This window comes from Poecile atricapillus, chromosome 30 (genome assembly GCF_030490865.1).
Source record: "Poecile atricapillus isolate bPoeAtr1 chromosome 30, bPoeAtr1.hap1, whole genome shotgun sequence".
Classification (NCBI taxonomy): domain Eukaryota; kingdom Metazoa; phylum Chordata; class Aves; order Passeriformes; family Paridae; genus Poecile; species Poecile atricapillus.
In genome coordinates, this window is record NC_081278.1 from 3,517,193 (window position 1) to 3,533,563 (window position 16,371).

The 16,371-nt window shown below is 52.1% G+C and overlaps 1 long non-coding RNA gene across 1 annotated transcript; it reads right to left on the reverse strand.

The window, feature by feature from the left end:
• Positions 1-4,285: 4,285 nt before the first annotated feature.
• Positions 4,286-5,607, reverse strand: LOC131589903 (uncharacterized). The gene is made up of 3 exons (XR_009279872.1): positions 5,391-5,607; positions 5,057-5,113; positions 4,286-4,755 (listed from the first exon to the last, which is right to left on the reverse strand). It is a non-coding gene; the product is annotated as an uncharacterized LOC131589903 (long non-coding RNA).
• Positions 5,608-16,371: the final 10,764 nt, after the last annotated feature.

Here is a 16,371-nt window from a genome sequence, read left to right on the forward strand (position 1 = left end):
TTAAAGACGAGCCAGGGAGAAATTAGCCAAGAAACCAGAAACACTTGAGGCTCAGGCCTGGCACACAAATAGAGCAGGGTGGCACCTGCCCGCTTTTTCCGCATCCCTTTTCCTGATAGACAAAGGCGGACGTGGCTCCACTGGGGGCACCATGGAAAGGGTTCTGATCTGTGCTCCCATCTAGATTGATATCAGAACATGGATTATCTGGATGCCCTGGCACATGACAGTTTGAGATCCATGGAGAATGCTGGAGGCAAGTTCTTAATGTCCCTTTCCACGCAGAACAATGAGTGTCAATGTGGCAAGAGCTCACTCACATGCCATAGCCTCTTGAAGATGCCACCTCCTGTAATGGTTAACAGTTCTATTGTTGTGATGTCTGCTTTGTTTGAATGGTTTCTCCAATTATTCCCCTGTCATTGGTTTGCTCCTGGTTTGTATCCTCCTACCCACCTATCAATCCTGCCTCAAGCCTGGCCCTTGTTTTCTCATGTTCCCCATCTGTCATTACACCCATTTGTCAGTTTTCCCTTAGGCCAGCCTCCTACCTGAACCGCCCCTTTGGAAATCCCCTAATCTCCAATGTCCCATTGGCCCATGTGACGCACTCTGCTCCCCTTGTATCCCCTATTGTATTGTTGAATGGAACTTTCCACTCCTCCCATAGTTTCTTCCTGTTGGTTAAAATTTTGTACCCTCCCTCTGGCCTCCCCCAGATAAAAACCCACACAGTTGTGTTCTTGGTCTTCAGTCCCTGGATGCTCCAGTGGAGTAAAAGCCTTTGGAACCCACACTGGAGATCTCCTCCTCATCCTTGTCTCCACCGTGCGCCTACCAATATCCTTGTGCCGTGGAGCATTTGCTCTAAGCTGCACCTTGGGTCACCCTGCTCCCGAGTGTCACGATCCACTAACACAAATGGAAGTCGTGAGAGGTTCGTTTGATCTCAGATTGCAAAACGGACACCAAGGGATTTCAGATTAAATCACAACAGCAGTAATGCATCTTTATTTTAGTGCAAACAACATGGGTTATGTGATAGAGGATAGGGAGAGAGAGAGGGAGAGAGGGATAAAGAGGCAAAATGCCAAGAGAAAAAAGGGGGGGGGTTATAGCTACCAACGGACGAGACAGGGTCGCCGGTGTCTTCTTCCATGGGGAGATCTCTCTCAAAGAAAGTAACTTGGAAAAGTAATTTTTACAGTCTGTTTCAAAGCAAGGGGCAGCTGGCCAAGAGGTGGGGAAATTCCTCCACTATTTTGATGAGACCCCTTGCTCTGGGAAGCAGGTGTAAGGTACAGAACAGGCCGCTCCTTACAAGTCCCTGCTCAGCAGCAGGAATGAAGGCAGTGTACCTTGACAGCACAACAAGCACGCCTGCAAACCATCACCTGGCAAGCTTCCACCTCAACCAGGCCAGAACCCCTGCACAAAGTTCCTTGGTGTCTTCAGGGTCTCGGTCTCTGTTCTTGCAATGGTTATGAGGCAGATGAGGGAAACTTCGGACCGTCTCTTACAGGCCTCTGCCCATGTTTAGAGTTTGAACACTCCATCTCTCCATATTTTCTCATGAATTAAAGGGGATATTTTAGTGTATCACAGTCCATGTCCATGGCCTTACCAAAAGAACTTTCAGCACCAATACTAAGGCATCTCCTCATTCTCCTTTCATCTGGGACTTGACTCCTTCTTTACTGACTTCATGTTGTCTTCTACATGTCCTCACTCTGTCCTTTTCTCTCACCCAAGGGAAGGATCGAGGTCTGCAGGTCTCATCTGTGCACTGAAATAGTTAATATCTCACCCAGACCTGCAGATGATCATGATGGTTTTTGCCTGGTCCAAAAGCAGTCACAGTGATGAATTTCAGGCTGCCCTGGAGCTGTGCCAAGATCTCAGGGGGCCCGGCCAGAACAGTCGTGGCTGTTCTGCCCACATGGCTGGTCCCAGGCCCCTGCTTCCTTCAATTTCAGCTGCAGGCCCATGGCTTCCCCTCCCTGTGCCCGGCAGCCGCTGGGGCCGTGCGGGCTGTGGTGAAGGGGGCCTGGTGGAGCCCGGCTCGGTGCAGGCCAGGGTGGAGCAGGGCCAGCCTGACCAGCACCCAGTTAACTCTTCACAGCTGGAAACAACAGAGAGCTTTCCTCGGCTTGACTGTCTTTCAAATGTGGATTTCACAGAGGAGAATCCAGCTTCTAAATGGTTTCATAGGTTATCAATTCTCAGAGCCAGCCAGCTATTGGTTTTGCTAAGCACAGAGGAAGCTCTTAGCAGCCCCCTCCTAGAAAAATCATTTGCATGGGTGGCTTCTTCCCTCCTCACCAAGTATCAACTAATACAAACCAGCACAGACACTCACGGTGTAACAGGAAGCAATTTTGAAGGAATTGTTTTAAAGCAAAATCAGTTATTGCACAGAGATTGATGTCACTCCCCCACACCACTGGAGAGAGACAGTGACTCCACCACCTCCCCTCTGGCCAGCCCATTCCAATTCCCCATCAGCCTTTCTGTGAAGAACTCCTTCCTATTGTGAAAAACGAGGTTCACTCACTTAATAAATTATAAAAGGTTTAATATAAACAAAAAGACAATTAGGAGACAAAGATAATAAAACAAAGGGTTAAAACAGCCAGGGTATCCTGGTGCATTGCCAGGAACACACCTGATATCTTTGGAACACTCCTTTTATCCCATTCTGCTGTGGGGCTCTAATGCATATTCATATTTTTCCAAAAAGTATTTTGCATGTCTGCCCTGTATCCGCCTTTTTAGAGCATGTGTCTTAAAGATTTTATTTCCCTTTATCACATTTTTATTTGGGCTGGGCTTCCTTCTTCTGCAGGCGGTCAGTGTTGATAGCAGCCTGGGCCCCTTCATTTGTTTCCTGGAGGTTATCTTGCTTTGCACAGACAGGACATTGCCCTAATGTCCAAAATTCTTCTTCACCTATGCCTAAAACTTGCTAGCAGGAGAAAAAGACATTGCAAAAGCATATAACATACAGCATTCATCTTAATACTTGTGAAAGCCAGTATCACAATATGGATTTATAACAAGGTACCTTTTATTGTCCACTGTATTTTTGATCTAGTAGTGGCTCTTTTTGTTTTGTCCTATGTACTAAGTGGTCTATTTAAAGTCTGATGTCTGTTAATCCTTTGTCAATTCAATAAAGAATTAATTTTATAATAAACCTAATCAGCCATTCTTAAGAACTTGTGAATGAGAGACATTTGGGGTGCAGGCTGCCTCAAAATGAGCTGCTGCCACAAAGCTGAGACAAAGGCAGAACTTGTCTAAACTTGTCTCCGTTTGTAACAGCAGGGCCCAAACAGAGGCGGAGGAAGAAGGAGGAGGAGCTGTTTTGCGGCCATGCCCAAGAGAGACTGGAAGGATGCCCTCCCTCTGGTCTCACTTGCTTGGCTTTCTGACAGGCTCTGAGGCAGGGGCTGCAGTTCCTCAGTTGTGGGGCCCAGAACCAAACCCGGGATCCCGGCACTGCCTGACAGCGCTCCAGACGCCAGCACGGTTGTGCGTCCGAGTCTCGGCCACTGTGCTGCTGCTTCATTTGCTCTTAGACACACCCACAGCTCCCTGTTAAGCCCACATGCTCTCTGGTTCTGCCCTCTTCCTGATCCTGAGCAGGGATGGAGCATTACTGTGCTTTCAGGAAGCTATTCTTGAAAGCCTCAGGCATCCTAAGCTCCTTTGCCATCTGTGGATGCTTGACACAGAACCCCTCACAGCGGGGTTCAGGGCATACTCAGCTTGGCTCTTCCAAAATCCAAGGCTCAGGGTACTCAGCAAGACCTTTAACTCCACAATGTTGTGGAACTGGACCTTCAGCACAGGGACCTATCCAGTCTGATCTGCGCTCGTTCCTCTGCGTCTCTGAACAAAACACAGTGCAGAAGAGAACAGCAGGAGGGGCCTGTGTGTCTCAGGGCTCAGGATTTGTGTCGCAGTGTTGTAGTCTAGGGCATTGCGCTGCGGAAGAATTTCGGGATGTAACGGGAAGCTGCTAGACCCCCTCTCTGTTAGGATAGCAAAACCTGCAATTAGCCAATAGCACTTAGGTGTGACGTATGTAGATGGGAGTAACACAATGACCCTAGGTTATAAATTGTCAAATTCCCCTGCAATAAACGCCATTGCTTCGCCATCCATCATATTGATGTCTTGTGGGTAGATTGGCCAGGGTGGCCCGGGAGAGAGGCCACGGGCTGTCTCCTGGAATAGGGTGTTTGCCTTGCTTGGAAAACCCACATCACAGAACTCCAGAATTGTGACCCTTCAGCTCCACACAGATGCAGGTTAAGTGAAAAAGCCAAACTGTTTATTGCTGGAAGACAAAGCAAAGGGATGAGCTGAGAGGCAAAAAAAGGGGTGGCACAGTCTGAGGGCTGGGGGGATGGAGCTGTCAAAAGGGAGGGAGAGTGGAAGGGAAAAAGAAGGAGTAGGCAGTGTCTGAGGGCTGCAGGGAGGGAACTATCTACAGGCAGGGAGAGGGCTGAAGCCACATGAGCTTCCCACAGGCTCAGCTGTGCCAGTCATTAGCTGTGCCTGGAGCTCCAGCTGGTCTCTTCTGGTGTCAAGGCATTCTCATCTTCCATGGCATCTGGAGGTCTTAAATGAACACTGTTTCTTCTGAGCCAGCAGATGAGCCTACTTCTGCAGCTCTTTCACTGAATATCAGTTGAACTACTATGTTTGTCTGGGAAGGGCTGTCATTCCTCCTCAGGGCTTAAAAGGCTGGAAGAGAGAGGAACAGAGCCACAATCAGAGCCCGGATCTGTGGGAATCCTAGGAGAATGTCCTGCCAAGGCCATCCCAGCCTGCTCTTGCCAGAGTTACAGGAGGGGAGTGGCCAACGGGATCAGCTGCAAGGTCCTGGTCACGAATCCACACCCCCCAAACCCCCTGCTTCGCGTCCCTGAAATCTCTCTGTGCTCTGCCCACACCACCCCTCGTCCACACAGGGAGCAAAGCCCTCTGTTGCCAGGGCAGAGACTGCAGCTCTCCCGGCCAGCCCCCACGGACAGCACTCACTCACCCTTACTGAAGGCCTAGAGCTCTTCCTGCTGTCCCCTCATGGGTACCTCGACCATCTCTGGGAACACAGAGCCTGTCAGGGCCCCAGCGGCACAGCTCCCTGCCAGCGGCGCTGCCAGCCCTGGGGCCACACGCCCTCCCGCCCCGGCAGGGCTCAGCCCGGGCCCTTGCCGCATCCTGACTCAGCCCAAGGGCACGGCTGCCAGAGGCCGGCAGCAGCCCCGAGGGCAGCCGGGGCTCCAGGACACCGGGCCCGGGTGCCGCTGCCGGGGCAGCAGCCGGGGCTGGGGCCGAGCTGCGGCGGGGCGGGGAGGGAGCCCGGGCTCGTGGCTCACCCATGAACCTGATGGCCGCCGCTCGCAGGGACTCCTGTGGGCTCTGCAGGTACGGCAGGGCCCGGCGCAGGTCCTCAGCCGCTCGGTTCCTGTCCTGTGCCAGCTGCAGAGAGCGGCAGGAGGGAAGGGTTGGTGCGGGCTCTGCCCCTCGGTCGGGCGCTGTCTGCGGCCAGCCCCGGCCTCCCGTGCCCGCCCAGCCCTGAGGCCCGGCCAGCAGCCGCTGGCGCCGGGCCCTGGAGGGGGCAGAGGGCCGGCTGCTGCCCGGGGAGCCGCGGTGCCGACCCAGCCCACAGCGCCACTGGGCCAGGGTGAAACAGAGAAATTAGGAATCATTTATAAAAACTGCCCTGAGTAAAAGAAGGGGCTACAAAACCCGTGTGAAATGCTGACTGCTCCCAAAAGAGCAGGAAGAGAATAAAGAATGCAGGATGAGATAAAGAGCTAGAATACGTAAACAGGATGCAAGCATAAATGCACCATAGGGTGAGGGGGTTCCTTGGATTCTTTTGGACCCCTAAGCCACAAGAAATGGAAAGAGAGGGTTCAAAAGAACTGAAAGGAGCATGCACAAAAAGAGAAGGTGAAAATTTCAGCTGAAGGAAAATTGGTGACTTCAGCCCCAAAGGCCTCCAGACGACCACCAGAGTGACCAACAAGGAGCAGTGCGCAGCTGCAAATAGGCGTGGAACTAATTTTAGTATGAAGCGGGGACAGGCAGGGTTAGCAAACGAATATGTATTGGGCATACTGTGTAACCCTAGTTTGTAGAGAATAAAAAGGGCGAAACAAGACTCCAAGGTGTGCATGCTTTCGGAGGAGATATCCCCCATGCACCTGAGCACTGAATAAATTCATACCTACTCTCATAACTACTCTGTGAGTTATAGAGTTTTTCTATCCGCATACCAAGGGCTCCATTGGCACCCGGCTCGGGGCCACGGGAGCCTGGAGAAGAACGTGTGCGGCCCAGGGAAGGGAGCGGTGTGTGGGGCGCAGGCTGGTGCCCCTGGGTGGGGCACTGGGCAGGGGCACAGATGCCAGCACCACACACTGAGTGCTGGGGCCGAGGGTCTTCTCCAGGCTGAGGCTGGGGCTTCCAGGCTGTCCTTACCAGACACTCTGCAAAGTTCAACAGCTGCTCCTTCTTCATCAGCTGCTTGAGATTCCTCCTCTTTAGGAACTCGGCCACACGAATCAGCGCTTTCCGAGAGGCCTGGAGAGCAGCAGAGATGCAGAGATGGCACTGCAGCCAAGGGCACAGGACTCTTGTCTGGGTGACAGGGCCCAGAGGAGGCTGCAGCCTGGGAGGTTCTAGGGCATGAAGAAACCAATGCCCCTGCCAGGGATGCACCAGCATCACACGAAACCTGACCTTTGCCACATGCTGGTTCTCATCATGGCAGTGGATGAAGAGGGGAATCAGGCTCTGGCTCAAAATCTTCTCCAGGGGCTTTTTTCCCTTATCCATTACCAAGTCCATCATCTTGAAGAAGAGGTCAAGGGAGAGCAGCTGCACATGGCTGTGATCCTGGAGGAAAGGAAGAGAAAAAGAACTTAATACCAATTACTCCAGGCTCACCTGGGTGAAGGCCCAAATATCTGTAAAGCACAAAGTTTTGTACAGCAGCCAGTGCTCGTGGCTGGGGGCACAGAGCCTTACATGGTCAAAGAGCAGCAGGAGTGCCTCAGCCAGCTTTGGGGCAGTGGTACTGGATATCAAGATGTCTTTGTTCTTGAGCATATTAGTGAACACATGGAGGGTCATGCCAACCACATCTCTGTCTGCATCACCCAGCAGCTCCAGAAGGCTTTGAGACAGGCTGCACATTCTTACGGCCTGTGTGGAAAACAAGGCTGTGCTGGGAAGCCATGAACGGCCCTGGCACTGCAACCCCACTCTGCTGCCGCCGGGCCCAGAGGCCAAAGGCCTGTCCCAAAGCACTCAGGCAGGTGAGGCAGGAGAGCTGGGAGCAGCTGCCTCAGCTCCTGAAGCCCAGCCAGCACAAGGAGCTACTTTCCCCAGCACAGCTTCAGCCGCTGCCCTGTCCTCACCATCGAGGGATCCTTGCTGAGCACCATGAGGCCTCTGAGTGCCAGGCGACGCCTCTGCCTGCACTCATTCTGCAGGTGCATTGACATGATCTCCAGGGTGCTGTCACCACATGCACGCAAGTCCAGGCAATCCAGGATCTGAAAGGCACAGGGCAGTGAGAGGGGACCCAGCTGGAACCTGGAGCCTGGAACCACACAGGGCTGGGTCCAGGCAGCGGCACAGGGAGCAGGCACCGTCCCAGGCAGCTGTGGCTATGCAAGGGGAGAGAGCTGAGAGGCAGGTCAGTGAGGTAGTGCTGGCCATCAAGCTCACCTCCACAAGGAATGCCAGGAAGGGCAGATCCCAGCATGGCTCCTCCCCGCTGAGCAGCCGGAGCAGGCGGAGTGCAATCCCAGAACATAACGATAGGGAGGCACGGTGCATCTCCCTGGAAGGGGGGAAAAAGGCACCAAGACCCTGAGGTGGGGAGGGCAAACCTCTCCTAGGAATGACTCACTGAGGTCTGGTCTTTCCTCAGCATCCCTGGAGGGACTATGGGTACTTTGGGAGGTGGCTCCTTCTGGGCATCCTCTCCCGGCCTTTTCCAGTCTGCTCAGCCGTCTCTCAGTGACCCTCTGACCCAGGACCACAGGACTGTGGGGGACACCTCAGGCACAGGGCACAAAAGCTGGAGGTAGCAGGGAGAAGGGGGACTCACCTGGCCAACAGACCCACGGCATAGTGCTGGGTGTCAGCACAGAGCAGCGTGTCCCAGCCACGCTTGCGCTCCATAGCCATCAACTCACTATCATAGTGCAAACAGCAGAGCAGAGCCTTCATGGCCTGCACTGCAAACCTGTGTGCAGAGCAAAGCCCAGGTCACACTGGGAAAACTGGCAGTGTCTACAAAGGCATGGGAAGGACAGGAGGACTGGCACCTGTTGGGGTTGCTGGGAAGGCGGTGTTCCTCCTGGCATGCTCTCCAGAAGATGTCAGCTTCCACTGGTGGCATCTGCTGGGTGGTGATGACAACATGGAACAGCAGAGCCACAAACAGGCGGGCAGAATAAAGGATCATCGCCTCATGGCACTCAGGCACTTGGATAATCACCCAGAGCACCAGAGTTGCCTGCAAAAGAAGCACCCAAAGACAGCGCTCAGTGCCAAGGTGTCCATGGGGCAGGGCCCAAGGGGAGACGCGCGGGAGCAGCGACCCCGGTGTCCCCTGAGCCTGCCCCTAGCCCAGGTTTCAGCCCAGCACTCCCAGAGGCAGGGAGAGGGTGGAGAGCTGCTGGAGAGGTGATCTGGGACTGAGCAAAGACCCATAAACTCACAGCCAGGGAAAAAACCTTCTTGTTGTCCCCATCGGAGGTGCACATGCTGTGCAGAGGCCAATCCTCCATCACACAGAGCAGTGTTGCCAGCACCTTCTCCACTGTTGGTCCTGACGAGGCGATAGTTCTCCACATCATTGCAGCAGCTCTGTGGGATCAGAGCTCTGTGTCAGGGGTGTCTCAGTCATAGCACCATGACCTATGCAGCTGTGGGAGCCCAAGTGACAAAGCCCCAGTGCCCTGAGGGGCAGGGAGGGAACATTGGCAGCAGCCTGGAGAAACAGAGGGGCCCGAGGCTCCTGGACCTCTCTGGCTGTTGGGCAGACCCCATTGGACAGACTGTGCAGGGCAATGGGCCCTAAAGGCTGGTGAGCCCTGAGCTCTCAAGGCACGTGGGCCCCATACCTGTCACATGATGGGGCACAGTGCAGCAGGGTCAGCACCACATCAACAGGGTGTTTTTCAGCCAGCTTCAGAATGTTCATGGCCAGCCTGGCACCCACAGTGGCATGGGACATGAGACTCTGGTGAATGTTTTTCACCATGGCTGGCACCTGGAGGAGGCATGGGGAAGACTTGGAGCACTGTAAAAGGGATCAGCTTCCCCAGCTTCCCCCAAGAAGTGCTTCCCTTCCCACCACACTGTGCTGGCCTGAAAGGCTGAGGGGGCCCAGTGGCCATGGCTTGAGGGGGCACACGACCCTGGGAGGCCTCCAACCCTAGCCCCAGGCTGGGTACCTGCTGAGAAGAAAATCCTCTCTCCTCAAAGAAATCTGTAGAGGGAGCATGAATAATTGTGGGAGTGGTGTCAGTATTTGCGATGTCCTGAGCCACTCCAGTGTCGGCGTTTGTGGTGGCCACGTCCTCAGTCACTTCCACGTCAGCCTTTGCCCTGTGATCATTCATTGCACTGTCAGAGTCTTCTGAGCACTCAGCCAAATCTGGGCTGGTTTCAGTCTTTGTCATGCCCTGAGTCTCTTCATTGACAGTGTCTGTGATGGCCACACCAGTGCTGAAGTTTGTGATGGCCATGTCCTCAGTCATTGACATGAGAAAAGCCTCTTCCCAGTTTTCAGTCACTGAGGTGTCAAACTTTTCTGAGTGGTCAGGTGAATCTGGACTGACATCAGGCTCTGCCTGGAGCTCGGTCAGCCCAGAGTCAGGCTTGGCTGTGCTCTCAGTTGCTGTGGTACTGTTCTTTCTACGCTGAATGGGCACAGACTTCTGGAACATCTGCAGGAGAACAAAGGGAAGCTAGGCATGTTCCATGGAGTGCTAAAAGTGCAGTTCTCAGCTGAGCAGTGACAGCAGGCCCAGCCCAGGTGGAGATGGCTGCAGGTACCTTCAGCGTTCTGCGGAAGCGGCCACGGGAGCGATCCTGCTCTTGTGTCCGGTCCATGGCCGCATCTGGCAAAGAGCGAGCGCAGCCAGAGCTGAGGGGCTGTGGGAGAGGCTGGAGAACACAGCCCAGCCCTGCACTCCCCAGGCAGGGACAGCCCTGGGATGTGCCAGGGGATGGAGCAGGGCTGCTGTGGGGGGTGGGGCAGCCCTGGCCCCTCTTCCATTCTGTCTGTGGGCATGTCCAAAGCAGGTGGGATGGGATGGGGCCAAGCTGGTTGCAGCCATCAGCCCTGTGGCCCAGCTCTGCCACTCACCATCCTGCAGTGGCTGGAACTGCTCCGGCTCTTCAGGCTGTTGTGCTGGAGCAGCTCCAGTGTCCTTCTTTCTTTTCCCCCTGACCACTTTGAATAGGCTGAGGAATCTGCCTGCCATGCTAGAGTCTGGCCTTGAGGGCACCTTAAAGAGAGATGCCTTGGGAAAACTCTGAGTCAACAAATCCCGCAGTTGTGCCTTGAAGACACCTGCGGTAGAGATGCTGCAGGAAGACTACAGGACAGCAAGTCCTGCAGTCTGCTCTTGAGGGCTCTGCCACAATGACAGGAGACTCCTCTTAAATGATTCTGGTCACCGAGTCCCACAGTCTCACCTTGAGGGCACAGGCCAGAAGGATGGCAGATGCCTCAGGAAAGCTCTGGGTTACCAAGTCCCACAGTCTGGCCTTGCAGGCACCTGCAGAAGAGAAAAGCCTCGGGAAGGCCACGACCACCAAGGCCCGCAGTCTTTCCACAAGGTCACCTGTAGGAGTAAAGCCTCGGAAAAGCTCCAGGTCAGACACAAATGAGTGTGCTGTGTGGGGGCTCCTCACAGCACCACTCTGGCGTGTCCTGTCCCGTCGCATGCACCGAGCACTGTGGTGTGGTCCTGTCACAGCCAGCTCCTATGTCACCATGTGTCACAAAGGGCCTTTTGACACCCTGTCCATTTCCATCCCATGTTGACCATATGTCACAAAGGGCCCTTGCACACACTGCCCTCTGCCCTGGGGCCGCCCCCATCCCCCCCAGAGTAGCCCAGGTTGGAAGGAATCCCTTGCCCAAAGTGTCTAAGACAGCCCGACAGGATCTTTAGGAACGCCTCAAACCATCAGCAAACGCTGCCCTGCTCTGCAGGCTCAGGGCAGCAGAAGGAGCCCCCAGGGCTGCCGATACAGCCACAGCAGGAAGGGCACGGGGCCTTGCACAGAAGCTGGCACAGCCTCCTTTGGACACATCCCGGCTGATGGCCATTGTAAACTTGCAGGTGTGACACAGACAAGGAACGTGTGGGCCAGGGCACGAATGCTGCTCTGAGCCCTGGGGCCCAGCTAGCTCAGAAATCAGCAGGTGTGGCAGAGTCCCCACCGACACAGACCTGCCACCCCACCCGAGTCCTGACAGTGCTGGTGCCCATCTCCTGCCCCAGAGACCTGTGCCCCTGGGGGTCTTCTGTGTCAGAGGGCAGCCAAAGCCCAAGTGCATTGGGGACTGTGCTCCTTCCTGCAGGGGTCTTGGCTGGAGCTCCTGGAGCTACTGCTGGCCACTCTTGCTATCTGTCAGATGATGTTGCAGCTTCCTGGAATGATATTTTCCATGGAAGGGGTTTGCAGTAGCACAAAAACACCATCCGCTGCTGAGTTTCCTAGGATGGTTTGATTGTACAGAGGCACTGTCATGTTTCAGTCTGATCTTCAGTCTGTTCTTCTGGGACAAACATTAGCCCAGTCTCTGATGTTCAAGGCTCCAGTTGCTGCATGTCCGTCTGTGTTGCAGCTGATACAAGGCAAACATTTTCCCCAGACACAAAGAGTCCTGCCTGGACAATCACAGAGCTACATCTATTTTTAATTTTAACTTTTTTAAATGTTTCCTGAGCCTGCTGGCTGTGTTCAAGGTTTTCTCCCAATTTTCTCCCTAGTGCACATTCTCCAGAAATTGTGCTTTTACATCCTTTTGCATTTATTAAATTTACCTGCAATGACCAGTCAATCAAAACCCTGGGAATACTTGAACTTTAGGTCGAACCTGGGCAAAATATTTATCTCCCACATCTGAAGCCATGAACTGCCAAGTACTGTCCCTGGTGTCATACCCTGTCCCCTGTAGGTGTCCTGATGCCATTTCAAAGGGGTTGCTAATGAAAATAAGTTTTAATATTTTTGTAGTTTCCACATTGGCATTAAAATCCTTGACTAGAAAAATCACATGTCAAAATTTCTAGGATTCTTACACACCAAAGCTGTCATTTTCACCCTGGATTTTAGAGTGTCTGAACAGTCACACAAGGTTTTACTATTAGACATTACAGAAAAAGTCTTTGCTGTTTGGCTATAACTTTGCATCAGCATATAGTCCTGATGATTCCTTTAGGCAGGAGCAGCAAACGCAAGAATGAGCCAAACAAGCGATTCCTGTGTTCTTACGTCCTTCACAGCAGTAACTGGGAATTCAAGAATGGATTCAGGAGGCAGTGGGTGCACAGGGAGCCACAAAAACTTTGGGATGCTGAAATGGACCAGCCTGGTGCCTCTGCCCAGGCTGCACCGGGCTGAGTCCAACTGGGTGATCTAACAATGGTTGAATGGACACACCATGGGCCACTGGAGACTCCTACTCCTAATTCTGTGAGCTACAATATTCACCTGTGATTCACCAGATGATTTTTTCATCTTTGCTTGAAATCCAGGAGAAGAAAAGGTCAACATGGAAAAGTGTTCTTCCAATTCTAGTGACAGTTGTATCTGCACACCACCTGTGCCCATGGCAGGGTGGTTGGAACGGGATGATGTTTATGATACTTTGCAACACAAAGTGCTCTGGAATTCTGTGGTTCCCCAAGTGGAGAGCAAAACTGAGCCGTGTAAGTCCCTGCTTTTTTTCAGCGTATGCTGCTTCTTCCTTTGCTCCAAGCAAGTCCAGGGTTTAGTTTCAGAGCTGATGCATCTGTCATTAAGATGCCATCAAAGAAGAGAGGGAGGACAGGTGTAGCACAAGGCTTGAACCCCATCAGTGTCTCTCTCTCACGATGGCACCAATGCCACTGCCTTGGGACACCTGAGTGTGGAAGGCGAGCCCGCCCTCAAGCACGGCCATCCAAGTCAGTCAGGGGCACAGGCTGCATCTGAAGCTGCCAAGTGTTGCTGTGAGGCTGTAAGTGAAGAGAAAGCCATTGTGGCCAACTCTGCTGAAGCCTTTTGCCAAACCAAAGGCAGCTGTGCCCACAGCCTCCCCCTGTTTGGCACCCGGCTGCTGCGGACGCCTCACTGTGCAGGTGCCGACGTTCGGGCTGCTGCTGTTCCTGTGCCCACTCTGCTGCTGTTTCTGTGGGCTCCAGAGCCTCTTCAGCAGCAACAACTCTGCAGCCCTGCTCGAGGAGACATCGCCACCCTCCCCATGGTGGCAGCAGCTCTGCAGGCCCCGAGCTCTGTGTCAGGGGGGCCTCGGTCACAGCACCGTGGCCTGGGCAGCCGTGAGGGCCTGGGCTGGTGGCCAGCCCTGCCTCTGCCCACTGCCCCTTATCACAGGCACCCAGTGGCCGTGGCCTGGCAGCACCACCCTGCCCTCCATGTCCCCAGCCAGCCCAGCCTGGGCACCTTGGGCTGTCCCCACCCTCCTGGAGGGGTGGTGTCCCAGGCTCGAGGGCTTCTGCTGCAGGCCTGGGAGACATTTTGTGGAAGCACTGGAGCAGCCGGGTGTCGGAAACAAGGCGGCTGCCCAGGGGCTGCTTATGGCCTCTGACACCCAATTCCTCAGGTCTTTCCACCACCCCAGACCCTCCTGGGCCTTCTGTTCCCTTGGAACCCCTTGCCACCCACTCCCTCACACATCCCCCTCATGCCTTCCCACTGCCTTGTCCCATCAGAGTCTCCGCAGCCCCTCATCCCTTCATGGCCTCCCAGCACCCCGTCCCCTCAGGGTCTCCCCCAGCCTGGCCCAGCAGCAGCGCCTCAGCCCCACAGGAGCTCCAGAGGAGCTGGATCAAGAGGCACCTGGGAGCCCTCAGCAATCCAAGCAGCACCACACGGGCAGCAAGACATAGATGGCGCTTCCTGGCTGGGACAGGGCTTGTGCCTTCAGCAGAACCACCAAAGGTCAAGTGCCTTCTGGCCATTTTCCCTGCACCACTGCATGCCCTGACAGGTAGCTGAGCACAAGCACCCATTTCCCTCTCTTCCTGTATGCCCTGCACACCCTGGGCAACAAAAAAAAGGTCTTAGGACTCTGTTTATTATAACATATTCTGTATTTACTGTATATATATTCCCTATGTAGGGTAATATTTTAATAAAGTAAAAGCATGATATTTTAGTAAAAGCCTGTCTGCACAACCCAGCTTTTAATTCAGGTGAGAATATTAAAGGCAGTGTCCTTGAAATTCTCCTGGAACAGCGAGAATAAAGAAAAACAATGGCATTGTGTACATGCAAAAGAATGTAAACAATTATGTATTAACCAACAGTAGCTTGCTAAGCCCCACAAACCCTGTCAAACCCTATAAAAGTGTGCTAAAGATAGAAATAAACTACATTCGCTATACTTCTGTGAAGACTCTGTGAATAGTCTGAGCGGTTTTCCAATACCTGGCTCCTGAACAGGGACCCTTTGCGGGCAGAGGGAGCTCGGCAGGTCCGCGCCATGGGGAGACGTGGAAGCGAATCGGGGCCAGAGCAGATTCGCGCAGTGGGGAGACGTGGAAGTGGATCCAAACTGGGTTGGTGGGTTTGCATGCGGTGAGAGGTGGAAGCGAGCCTAAGCTGGGGAAAACCAGGACAGAGGAGCCTGGGGCTTCTTTTCTTCCAGGGTGGTAAAGATGGAACTCAAATAAGATTGTAATGCTAAAAGTGACTCCAAAAATGGAGCAAATATTTCTGGATGTATCACATCCTGCCATAACTGAACAAATGGAATTTTGAGGAGACTTGAAGGATTTTGTAGATTTTACTTAAATTGTGTGGAAATTTGTAGAGATTTTGTGGGATTTTTCTTGAATTTTGTGGGATTTTTTCTAGATTTTGTAGAAATTTGTGGCGGTTTTGTGGGATGTTTCTGGAAATTGGTGGGGATTTGAGAAGATTTTTCTGAAATATTGTAAGATTTTTCTGGAATTTGTGGGGTTTTTCTTGAATTCTGTGGGATGTTTCTGGAATTTTGTGCGGCTTTGAGGAGACTTGAAGAATTTGGGGGGATTTTTCTGAGATTTTTTTGGACATTTGTGTAGATTTTGTGGGACGTTTTTTGAATTTTGTAGGGTTTTGAAAAGATCTAGGGAATTTCGGGGGATTTTTTCTGAAATTTAATGGGATATTTATGAGATTTTGTGGGATGTTTTTGGATGTTTTTGAGATTTCTTTGGAATGTGAAAATTTCCGGAATTTTGTGCGGTTTTGAGGAGAGCTGACGTATTTTGAGGGATTTTTCTTGAATCTTATGGAGACTTGCAGAGATTTTGTTGGATGTTTCTGAAATTTGGTGGGGTTTTAAGAAGATTTAGGGAATTTTGTGGGGTTTTTCTGGAATTTCATGGGATATTGATGAGATTTTGTGAGATGTTTCTGGCATTTTGTAGGATTTTTCTGAAATTTTGTTGTAATGTGAAGATTTTGTGGGATGATTCTGGAATTTGGTGGGGCTTTTACAAGATTTAGGAAATTTTGTGGGCTTTTCCTGGAATTTGTGGTGTTTTTCTGAAATTTTGTGGGGCTTTTCAAGAATTTTGTGGGATTTTTCAGGTATTTTGTGGGGTGTTTCTGAATTTGGTGGGATTTGGAGAAAATGCAAATAATTTTGTGGGATTTTTCTGGAATTTAGCTGAATTTTTGAAGATTTTTGAGTGATTTTCCTGAGATTTTGTGGATATTTGTGGAGATTTTTTGGGATGTTTCTGGAATTTGGAAGTATTTGGAAAAGATTAAGGGAATTTTGTGGGATTTTTCTGGAATTTTTGGGGATTTTTCAGGAGTTTTGTTGGAGGAGATTTTGTGGGATGTTTCTGAAATTTTGTGGGATTTTCCTTGACTGATGTGGGAATTTTTTCTAGATTTTGTGGAAATTTGTGGAGATTTTGCGGGATGTTTCTGTTATTTGGTGGGGTTTTGAGAAGATGTAGGGAATTTGGTGGGATTTTTCTGGAATTTCTGGGATTTTTCGTAAATTTTGTGGGATGTTTTTGGAATTTTACGGGATTTTGAGAAGACTTAAGAATTTTGAGGGATTTTTCTGAGATTTTGTGGAAATTTGTG